Below are 24,320 nucleotides of genomic sequence, written 5' to 3'. Positions count from 1 at the left end.
TTATATCAAAATAAGAGGTGGATTGGCTGTAATTGGAATAAATATGTCGTGATGTGATTGAATAAAATAAAATTTGTTTTTTGTTTTTTTTGTTTTTTTTTTTTTTTTGAGACGGAGTCTTGCTCTGTCGCCCAGGCTGGAGTGCAGTGGCGCGATCTCAGCTCACTGCAAGCTCCGCCTCCCGGGTTCACGCCATTCTCCTGCCTCAGCCTCCCGAGTAGCTGGGACTACAGGCGCCCGCCACCGCGCCCGGCTAATTTTTTGTATTTTTAGTAGAGACGGGGTTTCACCGTGGTCTCGATCTCCTGACCTTGTGATCCGCCCGCCTCGGCCTCCCAAAGCGCTGGGATTACAGGCGTGAGCCACCGCGCCCTGCAAAATAAAATTTGTATGTACTGTATTGAAGAATGCACACCACATCAGAAAGAAGCCACTTTTTTTTTTTTTTTTTTTGAGATGGGCAGATCACTTGAGGTCAGGAGTTTGAGACTGGCCTGACCAACATGATGAAACCCCATCTCTACTAAAAATACAAAAATTAGCCAAGTGTGTTGCCTCGTGTCTGTAGTTCCAGCCACTCAGGAGGCAGAGACAGGAGAATCGCTTGCACCTGGGAGGTGAAGGTTGCGGTGAGCCGAGATCATGCCATTGCACTCCAGCCTGGGCAACAAGAGCGAAATTCCGTCTCAAAAAAAAAGGCCTGTGCGAAGCTTCCTACTATGGCTTCCAGGGAGACCCGGGTGAGCGCTGCCAGCTTGGCCAGTGAAACTCTGGAAATACCAGACAACGTGGGAGATTGGTCTCGGGGCATCTACCACTTTGCCACTGATAGAAATGACTTCCGGATGGCCGGGCGCGGTGGCTCAAGCCTGTAATCCCAGCACTTTGGGAGGCCGAGACGGGCGGATCACGAGGTCAGGAGATCGAGACCATCCTGGCTAACACAATGAAACCCCGTCTCCACTAAAAATACAAAAAAATTAGCCGGGCGTGGTGGCGGCGCCTGTAGTCCCAGCTACTCGGGAGGCTGAGGCAGGAGAATGGCGGGAACCCGGGAGGCGGAGCTTGCAGTGAGCCGAGATCGCGCCACTGCACTCCAGCCTGGGCGACAGAGCGAGACTCCGCCTCAAAAAAAAAAAAAAAAAGAAAAAAAAAAAAGAAATGACTTCCGGAGGAACTTGATCCTCGATTTGGGACCCTTTGCTGCGGGAGTTTGGCTGGCCAGGGACTTGAGTGACACTGACCACATGGCACCTCAGCCAGGGGTGTAGCCAGGTAGACAAATGGAATCCTGTGCTGAGCCCGAATCTTCCAAAAGCAGCCTACAATCTGTGGCCACCACAAGATGTGCCCTGATGGCAGCTGAAATTTGATTCACATGGCCACTTTCCTTTTCCCTTTCCCTGCCTAGTTTCCTTTTGTCCCTTGAGTCCACGCAGAATTCCATTCTGTGGTCAGCAGAGAGGCTTAAGCTAAAGTATTGCCTCTGTTCTGTAAAGTTCTGTACATAGTTCCTAAGCTTCATGCAGGGGTTGATCCTTGCTCTTGTCCTGAGAAATAACAATGCTGTTTTAACAAACACTTGAGATAAATATTGCACACAAAGACAGTCATTTTATTATTTTAATAAGAAACTTTTGCTTACAAAAACAAGGTGTGAAAAGTCAAGATTCACAAAAATCGTAAAAACATGATTTATATTTCACACTTGAGAGACAAAAACAAGCCCCAAACATGGGAAAAAAAAAAAAAAAAAAAGGTCAGCCTGGCCAACACAGTGAAACCCTGTCTCTACTAAAAATACGAAAATTAGCTGGGCCTGGTGGCGGGCGCCTGTAATCCCAGCTATTCAGGAGGCTGAGGCAAGAGAATCGCTTGACCCGGGAGGCAGAGGGTGCAGTGAGCCAAGATTGCAGCTTTGCACTCCAGTCTGCACAACAAGAGCAAAACTCAGTCTCACCAAAAAAAGACAAAAAAAGGAAAAAAAAGTGGTCAAGGAAGGACCTCCCTAATGAAGTAACATGAGCTGACACCTAAATGAAGGGACACATCCAACCCAGTGCTGATCTTCAGGAGGGCATAGCAAACGCAAAGCTCCTGAGGCCTGCTTGGCACAGTCTTAACGGCAGTGGCCATATGGGGCCTTGGGAGGCCATGGGATAAATGCTTTGGGTTTTATTCAAAGTGTGATGAGAAGCCACTTGGAAGCTTTTGAGTGGGGAAGCGACATGACGTACATTTTGAAAGGACTATTCGTCTGTTGTGTGGCCATAGACTGTGGTTGGGTTTGAGGGGTGAATGGAACAGTATAAAAAATAAATTTATGGGCCGGGCACGGTGGCTCATGCCTGTAATCCCAGCACGTTGGGAGGCCGAGGCGGGCGGATCACAAGGTCCGGAGCTCAAGACCAGCCTAGCCAACATGGCAAAACCCAGTCTCTACTAAAAATACAAAAATTAGCTGGGCGTGGTGACAGTTGCCTGTAATCCCAGCTACTGGGAGGCTGAGGCAAGAGAATCACTTGAACCCAGGAGGCGGAGGTTGCAGTGACCTGAGATCGTGCCATTGCACTCCAGCCTGGGCGATAAGAGCAAGACTCCATCTCAAAAAAAAAAAAAAAATGTATAGCCAGGTGCAGTGGCACATGCCTGAAATCAGTGAGCCGAGATCCCACCATTGCACTCCACACTGGGCAACAAGAGTGAAACTCTATCTCAAAACATTAATAAATAAATGTATATATTTACATAGTGGTATATAGAGCCATAGATATAGCACTGGTTTCTCATAGGGCAAATAAAGGGACTGAATTTAGGGAGGGATTTCCAAGATACTAGTCATCCCCCATTAAGCTGGGCGGTGACTACTTGGTGTGCATTTATTATTTCATAAACTGTACATACATGTTATATTCAGATAGCTCTATATCCCACAATGTAAATATATACATTTATTTTTATATAAATATAAATCTGTGAATACCTCTACATACATAGAACTATTTTGGAAGGGAGAACCATCAGGATATGCTGCTGGATTCCATGAGTACTTGGAGTCAGACTAGATAAGAACAAGTTCAAGCCTCTGATTTTACCCAAGTCCTAACCAAAGCAACAGTGCAATGAGACGGAGGGAAAGACTGGAGGCACAGAGGGACAGGAAGCCACAGCATCTGCACGGACAGCAGCTGCTGACACAGTGGCCCCTGAGGTCAGGCCAGAAGAAAGGGAAAGTGGTGATTCCAACTGCAGACTCAGCCAGGTCCCCTGAGTCCATCAGGTCCAAAGGGTTGCTTGAGGATTTCTTTTTCTGGCCTCCATAGTGTGGTTGCATCAACACTCCCCACATGCCCATGGGGCTGTGGATATTGAGTGGGTGCCAGTTACTAAGTACAAGATGTGCCAGAGTTGATGTCTCAAGGTTGAGCTTCCCCACCTCCTCTCCAGCCCCGCAGAGGAGAAAATACGACCACACAACTTGAAATCCTCAACAGGAATAAAGATAAGAAAATGATGGAACCGGCTGCGTGCGGTGGCTCACGCCTGTAATCCCAGTGCTTTGGGAGGCGAGCCTGGCAGATCACATGAGTTCAAGACCAGACTGGGCAACATGGCAAAACCTCATCTCTACTAAAAAATACAAAAATCAGCCAGGTGTGGTGGCGGGCGCCTGTAATCCCAGCTACTCAAGAAGCAGAGGCAGGCCGGGCGCGGTGGCTCAAGCCTGTAATCCCAGCACTTTGGGAGGCCGAAATCACGAGGTCAGGAGATCGAGACCATCCTGGCTAACACGGTGAAACCCCGTCTCTACTAAAAAATACACAAAAACTAGCCGGGCGAGGTGGCGGGCGCCTGTAGTCCCAGCTACTCGGGAGGCTGAGGCAGGAGAATGGCGTAAACCCGGGAGGCGGAGCTTGCAGTGAGCCGAGATCGCGCCACTGCACTCCAGCTGGGTGACAGAGCCAGACTCCGTCTCAAAAAAAAAAAAAAAAAAAAAAAAAAGAGCAGAGGCAGGATAATCGCTTGAACCCAGGAAGCAGTTGCAGTGAGCCAAGATCGTGCACTTGCACTTAGCCTGGGCAACAAAACTGAAACTCTGTCTCAAAAAAAAAAAAAAAAAAAAAAGATCCATACATATTAGAAAAACATAAAGACAAACAAATAAATGCTTAACCATATTCAGGGAAATGGTTTCTTCTAGGGCAAATAAAAGAGCTGAATTTAGGGAGGGATTTCCAAGAGACTTAATAGGTCATGCCCTATTAAGCGGTATGGTGAGTACGTGGTCCACATTTATTATTCTGTAAACTGCACATGTATGTTATATTCAGTCTTTTTGTATGCTTTGTTCATCTCACAATTTAAAACAATAGGCCAGGCGCAGTGGCTCATGCCTGTAATCCCAACACTTTGGAAGGCCGAGGCAGGCAGATCACTTGAGGTCAGGAGTTCGAGACCAGCCTGGCCAATATGGTGAAACCTCATCTCTACTAAAAATGCAAAAATTAGTGGAGTGTGGTGGCGGATGCCTGTAATCCCAGCTACTCAGGAGGCTGAGGCAGGAGAATTGCTTGACCCCAAGACACAGAGGCTGCAGTGAGCCAAGATCACATGCCACTGCACTCCATCCTGGGCAACAAAGCGAGACTCTATCTCAAAAAAAAAAAAAAAGTAAAAATAAAAATAAAACAATTAATAAAAGCAGGGACCCAAGACTCTGGGTGAGTCTTACTTCACTAAACCTACGGTGAAAAATTGTAAACTAAAGTCCTCCAACATGGGAATGGCAAAGTATAGTATAATCCATACTGTACAATACTATGCACATCCACTAAAAACAATAACATTCACTTACAAACATCACAGTTCTCAAAGAGATTTTTTTTTAATAGAGATAGGGGGCTGGGTGCAGTGGCTCACCCCTGTAATCCCAGCACTTTGGGAGGCTGAGGCAGGAGGATTGCTTGAGCCCAGGAGTTCAAGACAAGCCTGGGCAACATAGTGGGACTTTGTCTCAATAAAAAATAAAAAATTAGCCAGGTGTAGTGACATGTGCCTGTGGTCCTAGCTACTCAGGAGGCTGAGGTGGGAGGATCACTTGAGCCCAGGAGGTGGAGGCTGCAGTGAGCTATGATTATGCCAATGCACTCCAGCCTGGGTGACACAGCAAGACCCTGTCTCGAAAAATATGTAAATACATAAATAGAGACAGGGTCTCCCTATGTTATCCAGAATGGTCTCAAACTCCTGGGCTCAAGTGATCCTCCTGCCTCAACCTCCCAAAGTGCTGGGATTACAAGTATGAGCCACCATGCCCAGCCTCAAAGAGACTGTTGAAGAAGATAGAATAAATTGCAGAATGACATGTACAGTTGTAGAAAAATACATACAAGAAAACATTTGTGTTTGACAATTTCTCTGTTGACATATATATATATATATATATATATATTTTTTTTTTTTTTTTTTTCGCCATTCTCCTGCCTCAGCCTCCCGAGTAGCTGGGACTACAGGCGCCCACCACCGCGCCCGGCTAATTTTTTGTATTTTTTAGTAGAGACGGGGTTTCACCGTGTTACCAGGATGGTCTCGATCTCCTGACCTCGTGATCCGCCCGCCTCGGCCTCCCAGAGTGCTGGGATTACAGGCTTGAGCCACCGTGCCCGGCCTCTTCTTCTTCTTTTTTTTAAGAGATGCGGTCTTGCTCTGTCGCCCAGGCTGGAGTGCAATGGCATGATCTCGGCTCACTGCAAGCTCTATCTCCCAGGTTCATGCCATTCTCCTGCTTCAGTCTCCCGAGTAGCTGGGACTACAGGTGCCCACCACCACGCCTGGCTAATTTTTGTATTTTTAGTAGAGACGGGGTTTCACTGTGTTAGCCAGGATGGTCTCGATCTCCTGACCTCGTGATTCGACAGCCTCAGCCTCCCAAAGTGCTGGGATTACAGGCGTGAGCCACCGCGCCCGGCCTAACATATATATTTTTTTTCTATACATTAATGTATATGTGTAGAAAAAGAACTGGAAAGGGCTGGGCATGGTGGCTCAGGTCTGTAATCCCAGCACTTTGGGAGGCCAAGGTGGGAGGTCAGGAGTTCAAGACCAGCCTGGTCAACATGGCAAAACCCCGTCTCTACTAAAAACACAAAAATTAGCTGGATGTGGTAGTACACACCTGTATTCCCAGCTACTCAGGAGGCTGAGGCAGAAGAATCACTTTTACCTGTGAGGTGGAGGTTGCAGTGAGCTGAGATCACACCACTGCATTGCAGCCTGGGCGACAGAGTGAGACTCCATCTCAAAAAAAAAAAAAAGTATATTATCTTTTATGTCAGAAAAAATTCAGATGATTGTATTCTTATTCATTGCATCTAAATCAAGAAGATTAAGTCATAAAATGCCATTTTCTGTAAGTTGGTAAATCTTGAAAATTCTGCTAAATCACTGAATTGATTATTTGGCAAATTGACTTTCAATGAATTGATTTTCGATGAATCGGCCCACTTCTGCTGGGATCACCTGACCCTGACTCAGCCAGTCAACAATAATTAAATGTTCCTCCCCCTCCAACCCCAGGCACTGTAAACATGATCTTGTTTTGCTTCTTTCAAGTGCAAGGCCAAATCATCCTGATTATTCATTTCAATGAAATTAATACAATGAAATTCCATGAAAGCAGGGACCTTTCTCCTTGTATTCACATGTGGCAGGCATGCAATAGATATTTGTTACATGAATGCATCTTATGCTACAGCTCACAGATATCTGCCACTGAGGGCTCATAGGAAATACTAGGAAGACACAGCTATATTTCTGTTACTCTCTGTATGACACCCTGTAATTCAACATCACCAACAACCAGGCGATATACCCTAAGAGGGGGTTTAGGCAGTACTAAAACTTATTAGCCTAAAGCTAATAGTGAAACAAAGGATCTCCCTAAACAGAAACCTCATTTAATCCCAAAAAGACTCAGACCAGTCAAACAAGTCAAATGAAGCTTGCTACGCTCTGCTCTCTTGCTTCTAATAGGGCAAGAAAAGGTGACTAGATGAGGTGACACTCCATCCTCTGGCTTCTTTCTCCTCTTATGTAAGCGTGAAGTTCTCTCTTCAGTAGCCAGGCTTCCGGGGAAAAGGATCCTGAAAAATACAACGTCCCTAGTGTATTCAGCTGGCACATACGGTGAAGGGAGCGGGGATAGATGTTGTAATAAGATGCAAAGAAATCTTACTTGCGCGCACACACAAATGTCCCTTTCCTTTTTTGTACCACCTCTTATGCAGATAAAGGCCTCGAGAAGGCTGCTCCTAGATTAGCTGTCTTTCCCCCGTCCCCATGTCATAGCACGTGGTTACAATTCAGAGGAGGGCCCAGATTCTCCACTCCATCACCCCACTGCACTTTCATCATCTGAAATGAAGCCCTTTACGTGCCTCCAAGAGCAAACGCCCTAACAGCCGGGCTTGGGTCCCCGTGGTTCCCTTGGGGGTTCCCCAGCGCCTAGCACGAGGCGGGGCACTCTAGAGCACCAGCTCCAGAAACATTTCCAAAAAGACTGAAGGTGTTAAGGCTGCAGAATTTGCAGGTCTCTTCTGTCTATACTGTAAGTCGATATTGCGCATTTCTTTTGGACATTTTGGGCATTTTAAGCCTTTATTTTATTAGCCTTCCTTTATTTTATTTGTTTTCATGATTCGTTTAGTGGTGTTCCTTTTTAATTTTTAAATTTATTGATTTATTCTTTTTTTTTTTTTTTTTTTTTTTGAGACGGAGTCTCGCTCTGTCACCCAGGCTGGAGTGCAGTGGCCGGATCTCAGCTCACTGCAAGCTCCGCCTCCCGGGTTCACGCCATTCTCCTGCCTCAGCCTCCGGAGTAGCTGGGACTACAGGCGCCCGCCACCTCGCCCGGCTAGTTTTTTTGTATTTTTTTAGTAGAGACGGGGTTTCACTGTGTTAGCCAGGATGGTCTCGATCTCCTGACCTTGTGATCCGCCCGTCTCGGCCTCCCAAAGTGCTGGGATTACAGGCTTGAGCCACCGCGCCCGGCTGATTTATTCTTTAGGGTGTCACGCAACAGTCTGAATTTGCAGGAGGGGTCCTTAGTAGTAGGTGAAGACTCCTGGCAAAGCTGCCCGGCCTCGCTCGGTTCTCCTCCATCTGCCAGCACACGCGTCCTCTACGCCTTGCCCAAGTCAACCTCGCGGGCCTCCTGCGCGTCCCCGCCCCATTCCCCCGCCCCAGGACCCTCCCTTCCGGCGACCCAACGCCTCGGCGGCGGAGGGATCCTGGACACACTCACGCGCCACACGCAGCCCGCGCGCTGATTGGCTGGCAGAGGACTGGGCCCACATCGGCCCAGACCACCGCGTCGCGCAAGATCGGCCTGAGCGCCAACCAATCGCGACGCGTTCCGGTTCACAGGCCGCACCTCTCAGCCAATCCTGAGGGAGATCCGGAAAAGGGCGTGCCCAATCGGAGCTGAGCAATGGGGCGGAGTCACCCTCCGACCAAGGCAGAGGCCGGGCGCTGTCACCTTGACAACCTGACCGGCCCTGGCGAGTCCGTCCTGCCTCACCGGCTCTGTTCCCCAACCCGAAACCACAGAGACTCCAGGACGTCACGACCTCTAGCTTGACATCTGCGCTGCCGAAGGGGGGTTGTGCCTAAAGTGCCTGGGGGATGTTTATTCTTCCGTGTGTGTATTCAAATACGCAGATGAACTCCTAGGATGAGTGCGTTGGGGAATGGGAGGGAACCGCACTAAGCCCAGTGGGAGAAAGTGAGCACGTTTGCAATCTGAGTTAGTAATTAATGCCCTGAGATAATAAAAGGGCCACAGAATAGTGGCTGGGGCTGCTTTTGATAGATAGGATGGTCTGAGTTAAATTTGGGCTCTCTTGGCCCGGTGCGGTGGCTCATCTGAGGTCAGGAGTTCGAGACCAGCCTGGCCAACACGGTGAAACCCGTCTTTACTGAAAATACAAAAAATTAGCTGGGCGTGGTGTCGGGCACCTGTAATCCCAGCTACTCGAGAGGCTGAGGCAGGAGGAGAATCGCTTGAACCCGGGAGGCGGACGTTGTAGTGAGCTGAGATCGTGCCATTGCATTCCAGCCTAGGCAACAAAAGTCGAAACTCCATCTCGAAAAATAAATAAATAAATATAAAATTGGGCTCTCTTGCATATACCTTGTGGTCAGTGGCAGGTGGCATTTCCCCACCGTCCCCTCTACTTGGCTATGGGGTGAGCAGAGGCAGGGAATGCCAGGCTGAATCCCCACAAACCCAGAAGGGAGATATTTTTGTAGGGCAAAGACTAAATGCCATGTCTTCCTCCCTCTCCCTTTTCCAATGGGTCCAAACCAAATTTCTTATTACCCCTCCTAAACACAAAATGGATATGGGTAACTATCAGCTTGCCTCTTTAGGGCAGGGCCTGGATATATCCGTTGTGATTTGCCTGTTACTTAGGTTGGGCCACCTTGGGGTGAGATCTGATGAGCTGAGGAACCTTAGGAACAGACATGGTGACTAGTCAGATCTCATGACACCCATGAGCCAGGCAGGCATTTCGAGGCGGCATTGCATCTTGGAGCGTTTACATCCCTTCACTACAGTGTGCCCCAACTCCCCTGGGATAAAACCACAGAAAAATGACCACTTTTCCTTGTAGAAGTTTAGTCTTTCAATCTGTCCAGAGCACTTCTTCTCTAAGCACCCAACCCAACTCAACTATCCACCCAAACTCAGAAGATTAAAAAGAGGGCCGGGCCTCTAAAATTCTTTTTTGTTGTTGTTTTTTAACTATAAGAAAAAAGTAGGCCAGGCCTATAATCACGCCTATAATCCCAGCACTTTGGGAGGCCAAGGTGTGCAGGTCACCTGAGGTCAGGAGTTCAACATCAGCCTGGCCAACATGATGAAACGCCGTCTTTACTAAAAATACAAAAATTAGCCGGATGTGGTGGCATGCGCCTATAATCCCAGCTACTCGGGAGGCTGAAGCAGGAGAATCACTTGAACCCAGAAGGCGGAGGTTGCAGTGAGTCAAGAGTGCGCCACTGCACTGCAGCCTGGGCAACAAAGCAAGACTCAGTCTCAAAAAAAAAAAAAGTAAATATCAAGGTTATATAAAAAGGACTGGGTGCGGTGGCTCTCGCCTGTAATCCCAGCACTTTGGGAGGCTGAGGCAGGCGGATCATGAGGTCAGGAGATCGAGACCATCCTGGCTGACACGGTGAAACCCCGTCTCTACCAAAAATACAAAAATTAGCCGGGCATGGTGGTGGGTGCCTGTAGTCCTAGCTACTTGGGAGGCTGAGACAGGAGACTGGTGTGAACCTGGGAGGCAGAGCTTGCAGTGAGCCGAGATAGCGCCACTGCACTCCAGCCTGGGCAACAGGGCAAGACTTCGTCTCAAAAAATAATAATAATAAATTAAATAAATGTAAAAACACGTATGTGTGACTGATAATGCTAAAGTCGAATGACGGAGGAAAAGGATACTATAATCATATAACTCTAGAAATGAAAAGATAATTTAGCCTGAGCTCACAGATTCCAGTTCTGGTTGTGCTTCATACAGATCCATTTCCTTTTCTATTATTTTCCCCAGTTCTGTTCTTTTAAACATTTTCTTTTCTCTTTTTTTTTTTTTTCAAGACGGAGTCTCACACTGTTGCCCAGGCTGGAGAGCAGTGGTGTGATCTCAGCTCACTGCAACCTCTGCCTCCCAAATTCAAGCTGTTCTCTTGCCTCAGCTTCCCAAGTAGATGGGACTACAGGCATGCACGAGACCCAGCTAATTTTTGTATTTTGAATACAGACAGGGTTTCACTATGTTGGCCAGTCTGGTCTCAAACTCCTGACCTCGTGATCCGCCCACCTAGGCCTCCCAAAGTGCTAGGATTACAGGCGTGAGCCACCGCATCCGGCCTCTTTTAAACATTTTTCTAAACATACAGATATGTATAGCATATTTATGTGTCAGTTATATATAGATTCTCAGCTTTCTAAAATCAGTTTTTTGTGTTGTTGTTTTTTTTTTTTTTTTTGAGATGGAGTCTTGCTCTTACCGCCCAGGCTGGAGTGCAATGGCACAATCTTGGCTCACTTCAACCTCCACCTCCTGGGATCAAGTGATTCTCCTGCCTCAGCCTCCCGAGTAGCTGGGATTATAGGCACCTGCCACAACACCCAGCTAATTTTTGTATTTTTAGTAGAGACGGGGTTTCACCATGTTGGCCAGGCTGGTCTCGATTTCCTGACCTCATGATCCACCCACCTCGGCCTCCCAAAGTTCCAGGATTACAGGTGTGAGCCACCAAGTTCGGCCAAATCAGATCTTTTTAATGATGGTATTATTTTTCTTTTTTTTTTTTTTTTTTTTTTTTTTTTGAGACTGAGTCTGGCTCTGTCGCCCAGGCTGGAGTGCAGTGGCCGGATCTCAGCTCACTGCAAGCTCCGCCTCCCGGGTTTACGCCATTCTCCTGCCTCAGCCTCCCGAGTAGCTGGGACCACAGGCGCCCGCCACTTCGCCCAGCTAGTTTTTTGTATTTTTTAGTAGAGACGGGGTTTCACCGTGTTAGCCAGGATGGTCTCGATCTCCTGACCTCGTGATCCGCCCGTCTCGGCCTCCCAAAGTGCTGGGATTACAGGCTTGAGCCACCGCGATGGTATTATTTTTCAACCGACCCTTAAACAGAGACCTGCAACCACTGAACTAAAACCCTTTGAGAAAAATTTTGACGCAGAAAAATAAATGTAAGAAAGGAGATAATTTATTGTCATAATGTAGGGCAAATTGTAGGCACTCAATATTTAGTTATTGACAGATGCATTTTTCCACATAAGTCTGACAGGTCACAAGGGTGGGGAGGCAGTGGGGGAGAAAACATCATCTCAGCATTGATTGGGGCCTTTCTGACTTTTATCTGGACGTGAACAGGTTTGATCACTTCATCCCTTCTAAAGGTTCCATTTCTTACTCAAAGTGGTTGACCCTTAGATGCCAATTTTACACTCTTATGTGATAAGTTCTTTGCAGTGGTTTTTTAAGCTAGTTCTGCTAATTTTCATTTTCACAGGCTGCACTTTGCATTTTCCCAAACCTTATGTTTTATGATTTAATCAATATCCAATCCATAGCCACCCTCTGATATTAAAGTCAGGTATAGATATAAGAATGAGAAAAATTTTTAATTCACCAGTGATTGGAAGTAACTGGCATTATGTCTTTAGTAATTATAAGGACGAATGGCTAAGGATGACTGTTTTGAATATTAAATACAATAAGTTGAAACTTTATTATAAAATATCTTGTCTGGCCAGGTGCAGTGTGGCTCACACCTGTAATCCCCAGAGCTTTGGGAGGCTGAGGTCGGAGGATCACTTGAGCCCAGGAGTTCAAGATCAGCCTGAGTGACATAGCAAGACTCTGTCTCTGCAATAAAGTTTAAAGTATATTTTAAAATTATCTTCCTGGGCCAGGTGTGGTGGCTCATACCTGTAATCCCACCACTTTGGGAGACCGAGGCAGACAGATCACTTGAGGCCAGGAGTTCAAGACCAGCCTGGCCAACATGGTGAAACCCCGTCTCTACTAAAAATACAAAAAATTAACTGGGTGTGGTGGCACACGCCTGTATCCCAGCTACTTGGGAGGCTGAGGTGGAAGAATAGCTTGAACCCAGGAGGCAGAGTTTACAGTGCACCAAGATCACAGCACTGCACTCCAGTCCGGGCAGCGGAACAAGACCCTGCCTCAAAAAAAAAAAAAAATTTGGCCGGGCACAGTGGCTCACGCCTGTAATCTCAGCACTTTGGGAGGCTGAAGTGGGGGCGGATCATGAAGTCAGGAGTTCGAGACCAGCCTGACCAATATGGCGAAACACCATCTCTACAAAAAATGCAAAACTTAGCTGGCATGGTGGTGTGCGCCTGTAATCCCAGCTACTCAGGAGGCTGAGGCAGGAGAATCACTTGAACCCGGGAGGCAGGGGTTGCAGTGAGCCAAGACTGCGCCACTGCACTCCAGCCTGGGCAATAAAGCGAGACACCATCTCAAAAAAAATAAATAAATAAAAATAAAAACAAAAAAGACCCTGTCTCAAAAGAGTTCTAATCCCAGAATCGTCAATATGTGTTCAAGACTTGTAAACTTGCCTGTTGTGAGAAAATAATCTTTTTTTCCTTTTTTTTTTTGAGACAGTGTCTTGCTGTGTCACCCAGGCTGGAGTGCAATGGTGTGATCACAGCTCACTGCAGCCTCTGCCTTCTGGGATCAAGGGTTCCTCCCACCTCAGCCTCCCAAGTAGCTGGGACCACAGGTGTGCACCACCATGCCTGGCTAATTTTTATCTTTTTATTTTTTGAGATGGAACCTTGCTCTTTCTTTTCTTTTTTTTTTTTTAGACAGAGTCTCACTCTGCCACCACGCCTGGCTAATTTTTTGTATTTTTAGTAGAGACAAGGTTTCACCATGTTAGCCAGGATGGTCTCAATCTCCTGACCTCGTGATCCGCCCGCCTTGGCCTCCCAAAGTGCTGGGATTACAGGCAGGAGCCACCGCGCTGGGTCAGCTATTTGCATTTTTAAAGTGATACACACAAGGGCCGGATGCTCACGCCTGCAATCCCATCTCTTTGCAAGGTCGAGGCAGGAGGATTGCTTTAGCCCAGGAGTTCAAGACCAGCCTAGGCGACATAGTGAGACCCCTGTCTCTACAAAAAAGTTAGAACATTAGCCAAGTGTGACAGTGCACACCTGTAGTCCCACTTAGGAGACTAAGGCGGGAGGATTGTTGGAGCCCAAGAAGTCGAGGCCACAGTGAGCCGTGATCACGCCACTGCACACTAGTCAAACATAGCAGGACTCTGTTCCAAAAACAAAAAAAAAGATACATACGTATTTGCTCATGTAGTCATCAAATATCCCTAACAGGAGCCACAAGATACTGGTAACAGGAGTTGCCTTAGGGCAGCAGAATGTATTGGTTGGGCACCAGGCAGGAGCTCAGTGTTCATTCAACACCCAGATGTGGCTTTGAATTGTGTACTATGTGGTGAATTGCCTTTGCCAGTAGGGTTTCAGGACATGTGTCCTGAAACTTACTGAGGACCCCAAGAGCTTTTGTTTCTGTGGGTTATATCTATCCATTAAAATTAGTAGCACAACTAGAAATAATTACCGAATTATAAGTAAAACTAAGAAACCAAAAAATATGTATGTGTTAATTCAAAATAAAAAGGATAGGCCAGGCATGGTGGCTCACGCTTGTAATCCCAGCACTTTGGGAGGCTGAGGCAGGTGGATCACCTGAGGTCAAGAGTTCAAGATCAGCCCGGCCAACATGAAGAAACCCACCTCTACTAAAAGTACAAAAATTAGCCTGGTATGGTGGCACATGCCTGTAATCCCGGTTACTCGGGAGGCTGACGCAGGAGAATCACTTGAATCCGGGAGGCAGAGGTTGCAGTGAGCCAAGATCACACCACTGCACTCCAGCCTGGACAACCCCACGAAACTCTGTTTCAAAAATAAATAAAATAAATAAATAAATAAATAAATAAAATGAAATAACAAGGATAAACCCATTGCATGTGACCATAAACAACGTATTTGTTATGAAAAATAACTGTACTTTGAGGCGGGGCATGATGGCTCACACCTGTAATCCTAGCACTTTGGGAGGCTGAGGTAGGGGGGATCACCTGAAGTCGGGAGTTCGAGACCAGTCTAACCAACATGGAGAAACCCTGTCTCTACTAAAAATACAAAATTAGCCAGGCGTGGTGGCGCACACCTGTAATCCCAGCTACTCAGGAGGCTGAGGCAGCAGAATAGTTTAAACCCACGAGGCAGAGGTTGCAGTGAGCCAAGATCATGCCATTGCACTCCAGCCTGGGCAAAAAGAGCAAAACTCTGTCTCAAACACACAAACAAACAAATAAACAAAAACAAAAAATAAAACCCACTATACTTTGAAAAAAAGTTAGGGTTAATGAGAATGGTGTGGTCCTTTTTTTTTTTTTTTTTGAGACGGAGTCTTGCTCTATCACCAGGCTGGAGTGCAGTGGCACAATCTCAGCTCACTGCTATCTCCAACTCCTGGGTTCAAGCGATTCTCCTGCCTCAGCCTCCTGAGCAGCTGGAACTATAGGCGTGCGCCACCACACCCAGCTAATTTTTGTATTTTCAGTAGAGATGGGGTTTCAGCATGTTGGCCAGGATGATCTCAATCTCTTGACCTTGTGATCCTCCTGCCTTGGCCTCCCAAAGTGCTGGGATTACAGGCATGAGCCACCGCACCCAGCCATTGTCCTACATTTTTGCAAATCTCTGATATGTAGCTAAAGAGAAGACAGCTGGACCCCCATCTCCGCTTTTGCAGCTTTTACATTCATTCTGTTGTGAGAGCACACATCTCATGGCCTCTAGAAAATTCCATTGTACATTCGTGAGAGAATGAAAGTGAAAAATAACCTGTTTTAATAGTATTTTAAATATAAATAACCTGTTATTAATAGTATTTTATGTAACCAGAGGAACCCAGACCACACTTTGAGAACCACACACCTATGCAAATGAATGAGTGAAAAGATGAATGAATAAATGAACCCTTTTAAGCTTAACTCCATGTCTTCATGATTTTCCTATACTTTAAAAAAAAAAAAAATTGGAATAGCATTTAAATGATTTTCCACAACTCACACAGGGTGTGCAATATGAAGAAAGGATCTAAAAACAGAGGAGCAATTTTTCAGCCTTTCAAAATCAAAGTTGATGAGAGGAGAATTAGTCTACTTGTTTTATCTCCTCCCAAGATGAATAGCAAGAACAGTTTAACCCTGCCTGGTATGAGATCCTCAAGCCTCGTCAAACATAGCCTCTTTGCAGAGGGCAACTCGAGACCCCTGCAGGCCAAAAAGTGTCCAGAAAAGATCAATCCCAGCAAAGGTTCCCCTGAGATTGGTTTAACTGACTGAGAATGACCAAAGGCATGCATTTGAAAAAAAAAACTATTAAAAGATAACTCTGTAAATTTTCACAATACAGAGGGAAACCCTGGACCTTGCACTGTCTGTGCAGTGCAGCAGAAAACAGAATTTGGAGTCAGAGTTGCTGGGTTTCAGTCCTGACTTCCATGATTCCTTATTAGCTGTTCCATTTTGTACAGGTCACTTAACCTCTCTGAGCTTTATACAAAACAGAAATTTGGTTTTGGGTTTTTTTGTTTGTTTGTTTATTTCTGAGATGGAATTGTGCTTTGTCGCCCAGACTGGAGTGCAGTGGCACAATCTCAGCTCACTGCAACCTCCATCTCCCAGGTTCAAGTGATTCTCCTGCCTCAGCCTCCCAAGTAGCTGGGATTACAGGCGCCGGCCACTATGCCTGGCTAATTTTTCTATTTTTAGTAGAGACGGGGTTTCGCCATTTTGGCCAGGCTGGTCTCGAACCCCTGATCTCAGGTGATTCACCTGCCTTGGCCTCCCAAAGTGCTGGGATTACAGGCGTGAACCAAGGCCTGGCCTTGGATTTTATTCTATTCTACTTTATTTATTTTTATTTTTTGAGACGAAGTTTCACTCTTGTTGCCCAGGCTGGAGTGCAATGGTGCGATCTCGGCTCACCGCAACCTCTGCTCCCCGGGTTCAAACGATTCTCCTGACTCGGCTTCCTGAGTAGCTGGAATTACAGGCACGCACCACCATGCCCAGCTAATTTTGTATTTTTAGAAGAGATGGGGTTTCTCCACGTTGGTCAGGCTGGTCTCGAACTCCCGATCTCAGGTGATCCACCTGCCTTGGCCTCCCAAAGTGCTGGGATTATAGGTGTGAGCCAAGGCCTGGCCTTGGATTTTATTCTATTCTATTTTATTTATTTTTATTTTTACTTTTTGAGACAAAGTTTCGCTCTTGTCGCCCAGGCTGGAGTGCAATGGCGCGATCTCAGCTCACCGTAACCTCTGCCTCCCTGGTTCAAACAATTCTCCTGCCTCAGCTTCCCGAATAGCCGGAATTACAGGCACGCACCACCATGCCCAGATAATTTTGTATTTTTAGTAGAGACGGGGTTTCTCCGTGTTGGTCACGCTGATCTTAAACTCCCGATCTCAGGTGATCCGCCTGCCTTGGCCTCCCAAAGTGCTGGGATTACAGGCGTGAACCACCACGCCTGGTGGATTTTATTTTTAATTCAAAATTAAGTATTTTGAAAGCCACAAGCATCTTAGTTTTAAGTTTGAGAACTCATTTCTTTTAGAATAGGTTTAATATAGTGTCAAACATCGGATGCTTTATTTTGAGCTTATAATTACTGCCATTTGAAGATAACCAAGAAAAGGCATCCCACATCCCCTTCCCTTGTTTTTTGATGTAATGGAACTGTGAACTTTTTTTTTTTTTTTTTTTTTTTTTTTTAGATGGAGTCTCACTCTGTCACCCAGGCTAGAGCACAGTGGCACAACCTTGGCTCACTGCAAACTCTGCCCCCCAGGCACAAGTGATCTTCCCACCTCAGCCTCCCAAGTAGCTAGGAACACAGACGCACACCACCATGCCTGGCTAATTTTTGGTGTGTTGCCCAGGCTGGTCTTGAACTCCTGAGCTCAAGTGATCCGCTTGCCTTGGCCTCCCAAAGTGCTGGGATTACATGCATGAGCCACCGCGCCTAGCTAGAATTGTGAACTTCTACTGCTTAAAATCAGGGAGAAGTGATGCCACACTTCTGATTAGAAGCCTAGAAACCAGCACTTTTAGAAATTCCAAATGCACATACACACGTGTACTTACACTTTCTCACATAAATGCATGCTTGACACACGTGTATACATGCACCAGTTTCTCTCTTTTTTTTTTTTTGAGACGGAGTATTGCTCTGTTGCCCAGGCTGGAGTGCAGTGGCTTGATCTCGGCTCACTGCAACCTCCGCCTCCCGGGTTCAAGCGATTCTTCTGCCTCAGTCTCCCAAGTAGCTGGGATTACAGGCGCATGCTACCACAACCGGGTAATTTTTGTATTTTTAGTAGAGATGCGGTTTCACCATATTGGCCAGGCTGGTCTCGAACTCCTGACCTCATGATCTGCCCACCTCGGCCTCCGAAAGTGCTGGGATTACAGGCATGAGCCACCGTGCCGGGCCACATGCACCAGTTTCTTTCCACTAATTAGATCATTTCCTGATGGATGGGACCTCCTCTAGGGGATTAAGGGAACATTTCATCTACTATAGCTATGCCTAAATTATTGTGTCCACAGGTGGCCAAGCTACTATCTGGGGGTGATTTAGGGACTAGATCAAATAAAGCCTTTTTGGCAGGGTGTGGTGGCTCACGCCTGTAATCCCAGCACTTTGGGAGGCCAAGGCAGATGGATCACCTGAGGTCAGGAGTTCAAGACCAGCCTTACCAACCAACATGGTGAAACCCTGTCTCTACTAAATACAAACAATTAGCTGGGCATGTGGCACATGCCTGTAATCCTAGCTACTCAGGAAGCTGAGGCCAAAGAATCACTTGAACCCAGGAGGCAGGGGTTGCAGTGAGCAAAGATTGTGCCATTGCACTCCAGCCTGGGCAACAACAGCGAAACTCTGTCTCAAAAAAACAAACAAAGCCTTTTGTCGTTTTAATTTTTTCATATGAAGGCAACCGTCTGTTTTAGTAAGGTCGGGATGCTGTAATACAATACTATAGACTAAATATTTATTTCACACAGTTCTGGAGGCTGAGAAGTTCAAGAGCAAGGTACTGGCAAACTCAGTATTTGGCGATAGCCTTCTCCCTAGTTAAAAAACAGCCACCTTCTCATGTCTTCACATGGTGGAGTCGAGGGGTGTCTGGCTCTCGTATAAGGCCACTAGTCCCATTATGGGGGTCCACCTTCAGGACCTCAACTAGACTAATCACCTCCCAAAGACGCTCTCATCTGGACTAATCACCTCCAAAAGACCCTGTCAACTAAACTAATCACCTCTCAAAGACCCTCTCAACCAGACTAATCACCTCCCAAAGACCCTCTCAACTAGACTAATCACCTCCCAAAGACCTTCTCAACTAGACTAATCACCTCCCAAAGACCCTCTCATCTAGACTAATCACCTCCCAAAGACCCCATCTCCAAATACCATCACACTGGGAATTAGGGATTTAACATTTACATTTTGAGGGGCCACACACATTCATGCTGTAGCACTGTGACCAGCTCACAAAACCATTATACTACAAGCGACTTGCATGATGTTGAGTACTCAATCTCCCAATAGTCCCCTTTGTTAACATTGTGCTACCTGTTGTTTCATGGCCTGCAGTGGTTAAGATATATTTCGATCATATTTGGAACTAATCCTAGCATTATCTACATTGAAGCCACCAATGTAATCAATGTTGAGCAGTTACTAAATAAAAAATATAAATCGCCCACCAACAGAGTGAAACCCTGTCTCTACTAAAAAAAAAAAAAAAAAAAAAAAAAAAAAAAAAAAAATTAGGCTGGGTGCGGTGGCTCATGCCTATAATCCCAGCATTTTGGGAGGCCAAGGTGGGGGATCACAAGGTCAGGAGTTCGAGTCCAGTCTGACCAACATGGTGAAATCCCTGTCTCTACTAAAAATACAGAAGTTAGCCAGGTGTGGTGGTGCCTGCCTGTAATCCCAGCTACTCGGGAGGCTGAGGCAGGAGAATCACTTGAACCTGGGAGGCAGAGGTTACAGTGAACAGAGATCGTGCCATTGCACTCCAGCCTGGGCGACAAGAGCAAAACTCCATCTCAAAGCAAAAAACAAAAAACAAATAAAACCTATAGATTACTTATTTTGTTAATTTTTTGTTAATCATCATCGAAGATTTGACCATCGACCATTGACTTGGTTTGCTTTTCTTTGGGGCTTTAGAACAGGTGCTTTGGATAGATGCATGTTATCATTTTTCAGTGGTTACTTTGCTACTGTGAAGATCAAGTGTTGGCTAATGTATGTAATTCATAAGAAGATTTCCACAGCTGTTTATTGAAATTCTGTTTACACTTGTCAGAAATAAGTATTTCTTTGTTTAATGAAAGATGGTTAGCTTTCAGTTAAGACCACACCTGACAGGCTGGGCATGGTGGCTCCCCTCTGTAATCCCAGTACTCTGGGAGGCTGAGGCAGGAGACTAGTGGCAACATAGTGAAATCCTGTCTCTATCTTTTAAAAAATAAAAATGAAAAATGGAAAAAAAGTAAAAAAGAAAAAAAGACGCCCAGCATGGTGGCTCACATCTGTAATCCCTGGGAGGCCAAGATGGGAGCATCACTTGAGTCCAGCAGTTGAAGACCAGCCTGGGCAACATAGTGAGATCCCATCTCTACAAAAAAATTTAAAAATTAGCCTGGTGTGATAGCACACACCTGTAGTCCCACTTATGTGGGATACTGAGGTGGGAGGACTGCCCGAGCCTGGGAGGTCGAGGCTAAAGTGAGCTGTGATTGCACCACTGCACTCCAACCTGGGCAACAAAGCAAGATCCTGTTTCAAAAAAATTCATATAAAAAGAAAAAAGAAAAAAAAAAGACGATACCTATTAGTAAGTGAATATATGTTTTGGGTGAAAACAGCTGATCATACCAACTATTGGTGAGGCTATGGAGGAACTGGAATTCTCATGCACAGTGGGTAGGAATGTAAAATGCTACAATCACTTTGGAAAACAATATGTTAAAAAATTAAACCTATATCTACAATATAATCCAGCCATTCTGGTCCTAAGTATTTACCTGGGAGAAGTGAAAATATGTTAATACTAAGTCCTATACGTAAGTGTTCATAGTTGCTTTATTTGTAATAGCCCTAAATAGGACACAACCAGAAAGTCCATCAACAGGTGAACAGATAAGCAAATTGTGGTACATCCATACAACGGAATACTACGCAGCAATAAAAAGGAGTGAACTATTGATAAGGGCAACAACTGGGATGGATTTCAAAATAATTATCTTAAGTGAAAGAAGCTGGGGGGTGGGCATGGGGAGACACATGCTGTTTCACCCTATTTATATAAAATGCTAGAAAATGCAAACTAGGGCCAGGTGTGGTGGCTCACACCTATAGCCCCAGCACTTTGGGAGGCTGAGGTGGGCAGATCACAAGGTCAGGAGTTTGAGACTAGCCTGGCCAATATGGTGAAACCCTGCCTCTACTAAAAATACAAAAATTAGCTGGGTGTGGTGGCAGGCGCCTGTAGTCCTAGCTACTTGGGAGGCTGAGGCAGAATTGCTTGAACCTGGAGGTGGAGGTCGCAGTGAGCCAAGATTGTGCCACTGCACTCCAGCCTGGGCGACAGGGGAGACTCCATCTCAAAAAAAAAAAAAGGCCGGGCGCGGTGGCTCAAGCCTGTAATCCCAGCACTTTGGGAGGCCGAGACGGGTGGATCACGAGGTCAGGAGATCGAGACCATCCTGGCTAACACAGTGAAACCCCGTCTCTACTAAAAAATACAAAAAAAAAAACTAGCTGGGCGAGGTGGCGGGCGCCTGTAGTCCCAGCTACTCGGGAGGCTGAGGCAGGAGAATGGCGTAGACCCGGGAGGCGGAGCTTGCAGTGAGCTGAGATCCGGCCACTGCACTCCAGCCTGGGCGACAGAGCGAGACTCCGTCTCCAAAAAAAAAAAAAAAAAGGAAACTAATGTCTAGTGACAGAGAGCAGCTCAAAGGTTGCCTGGGGATGGAGAGCAGTGAGAGGGACCCCAAAGGGCCCTGAGGTGATGGACATGTTTGCTATTTTGATTGTGGCAAGCTCGACGTACATGGTGTACACATATTTCAAACGTTACCCAAGTTACACTCAAACCTGTGCAGTTTACTGTATGTCAGTTTTACATTGATAAAGCTGTTTTTTTGTTTTTTTCTTTTTCTTTCAAAAAAAAAAAGGGGGGCTGGGTGCAGTGACTCATGCCTGTAATACCAACACTTTGGGAGGCCGAGGCAGGCAGATGACCTGAGGTTAGTAGTTCAAGACCAGCCTGACCAACGTGGACAAACCCCATCTCTACTAAAAATACAAAATTAGCTGGGCATGGTGGCACATGCCTGTGTGCTTGGGAAGCTAAGGCAGGAGAATTGCTTGAACCCAGGAAGCCGAGGTTGCGGAGAGCTGAGATTGCACCGTTGTACTCCAGCCTGGGCAACAAGAGTGAAACTCCGCCTCAAACAAAACAAAACAAAACAAAAACAGCCTGGGCGGTGGCTCACGCCTGTAATCCCAGCACTTTGGGAGGCTGAGGCAGGCAGATCATTCAAGGTCAGGGGCTCAAGACTAGCCTGGCCAACATTGTGAAAACCCATCTCTACCAAAAAATACAAAAATTAGCTGGGCATGGTGGTGCATGCCTGTAATCTCAGCTACTAGGGAGGCTGAGGTAGCAGGGTTGCTTGAACCATGCAGATGGAGGTTGCAGTGAGGCGAGATCTCACTACTGCACTCTAGCCTGGGTAACAGAGTGAGACTCTGTCTCAAAATAAAATAAAATAAAATAAATACCCAGAAAAACAAAACAGTACAGGGGGCCTTAGTTAGAAATAGGAGTGTAAACCAAAAAGTGACTAGGGCAGGTCTCAATGGATTAGTGACTTATATTGCCAAGGGTGAGGCCAGGCCCAAGGGAAAGAAACAAGTCACAGTAGGATCTGTGGCTGCGCTGTCTCCGAAAAGGGTTTTGAGGACTTCAGTATTTAAAAGAGATGAGCAAGCAGGCGGGGAAGGACGGAGGAAAAATGTGGGGAATGGTAGGCAGTGAGGCAGGGCTCAGAGTCTTGCTTGGCTTTGATGAGCACTCATGAATCTACATTTTACGTATTTATGTATGTATTCATTTTAATTTATTTTTCTGAGACAGAGTCTCACTCTGTCGCCCAGGCTGGAGCGCAGTGGCGCCATCTCGGCTCACTGCAACCTCTGCCTCCTGAGCTCAAGTGATCCTTCTACCTTAGCCTCCCAAAGTGCTGGGATTACAGGCGTGAGCCACTACAGCCAGCCCAAATCTACACTTTATACAAGATAAAGTAGGCAGCTATCTGTTTGGGACAAAGGAAGGAAGTTTGTGTTTGTTTTTTGTTTTGTTTTGTGACTCAGTTCCCAAGCTTAACTTTGCCCTTGGCATAGTGAGTTTGAGGTCCTAAGGATTCTATTTTTCCTTCATAGATGCAAAGGGGCTGGTAGCAATGCTGCCAGCTGCCCCGGGGCTGCGGCGGGACTGGCAGAGGGCAGAAGGGCGGTGGGAGATGGTGAGGCTGTAGCTGGCCAGGCTTGGGCAGGGTTCCCAGCACCCTCTAGGGCCAAGCCCTCAGCGACTTCTCCTGTGAGGTCTCATTCCTCTTGTACTTGGCATTCCTCTTGATCCCCACCCTATAACCCACTCCCCTCCTCCTCCTCGGCCGACAGTGTTTAATTCGAATCTTGCTTTCAATGCGTTCTTACCAAATGATTACTTTTTGAGACAGGATCTCACTCTCTTGCCCAGGCTGGAATGCAGTGGTGCAATCATGGCTCACTGCAGCCTCAACCTCCTGGGCTCAAGTGATCCTCCCACGTCAGCCTCCCGAGTAGCTGGGACTACAGGCACAGGCACACGCCACCACGCCCAACCAATTTATTTATTTTTCGTAGAGGCAGGGTCTCACTATGTTGCCCAGGCTGGTCTCAAACTCCTGAACTCGAGTGATTCACCCGCCTTGGCCTCCCAAAGTGCTGGGATGACAGGCGTGAACCACCGCGCCCGGCCACAAAATAATAATTTTGTTTGTTTTTGAGATGGAGTCTCACTCTGTCACCCAGGCTGGAGTGCAGTGGCGTGATTTCAGCTCACCACAACTTCCACCTTCTGGGTTCAAGCAATTCTCCTGCCTCAGCCTCCCAAGTAGCTGGGACTACATGTGTGTGCCACCATGCCTGGCTAATTGTATTTTTAGTAGAGATGGGGTTTCACTGTGTTAGCCAGGATGGTCTAGATCTCCTGACCTCGTGATCCGCCCACCTCGGCCTCCCAAAGTGCTGGGATTACAGGTGTGAACCACCGCACCCGGCCAAAATGATTACTTTAATAGCAGGTATTGACTTTACTCAAATGAGCTGTCCCCGTCATTCTGGTTTGCTTCTCACCCCACGCTGTTACTGTCACTACTGCCTACTGCACGTCCTCCGGTGCCTCACTGCCTCCGCTCACCTGCCTGCTTTCCCAGTGACAGGCCACGCAGGCTGCCCCCAGATAACTTCACAATAACTAGCCTCAAATTGTCCCCGTATCGACCTATGTGAGACTGTCTTTGCATAAAAACCAGGAGCAGTACTC

General features: G+C 46.6%; 2 protein-coding genes across 6 annotated transcripts in view; one reads left to right on the top strand and one right to left on the bottom strand.

Moving 5' to 3' along the window:
- Nucleotides 1-24,320, bottom strand: part of TMEM132B (transmembrane protein 132B) — a 1,306,862-nt gene that overhangs the window by 607,809 nt on the left and 674,733 nt on the right. The window lies entirely within an intron of this gene.
- Nucleotides 1-24,320, top strand: part of UBC (ubiquitin C) — a 187,168-nt gene that overhangs the window by 46,884 nt on the left and 115,964 nt on the right. Inside the window, exon 1 of one of the 5 annotated variants that reach the window (XM_050748027.1) lies at nt 21,905-21,908. The exons of the other annotated variants lie outside the window; for them this stretch is intronic. The gene's annotated coding sequence lies outside the window, so the exon portion shown is untranslated. Of the gene's footprint in view, nt 1-21,904; nt 21,909-24,320 lie in introns of those variants that run through there. 5 annotated transcript variants of the gene reach the window in all.

The sequence above is a fragment of the Macaca thibetana genome, chromosome 11 (genome assembly GCF_024542745.1).
Source record: "Macaca thibetana thibetana isolate TM-01 chromosome 11, ASM2454274v1, whole genome shotgun sequence".
Taxonomy (NCBI): Eukaryota; Metazoa; Chordata; class Mammalia; order Primates; family Cercopithecidae; genus Macaca; species Macaca thibetana.
This window is presented reverse-complemented; position numbering and strand designations above follow the sequence as displayed.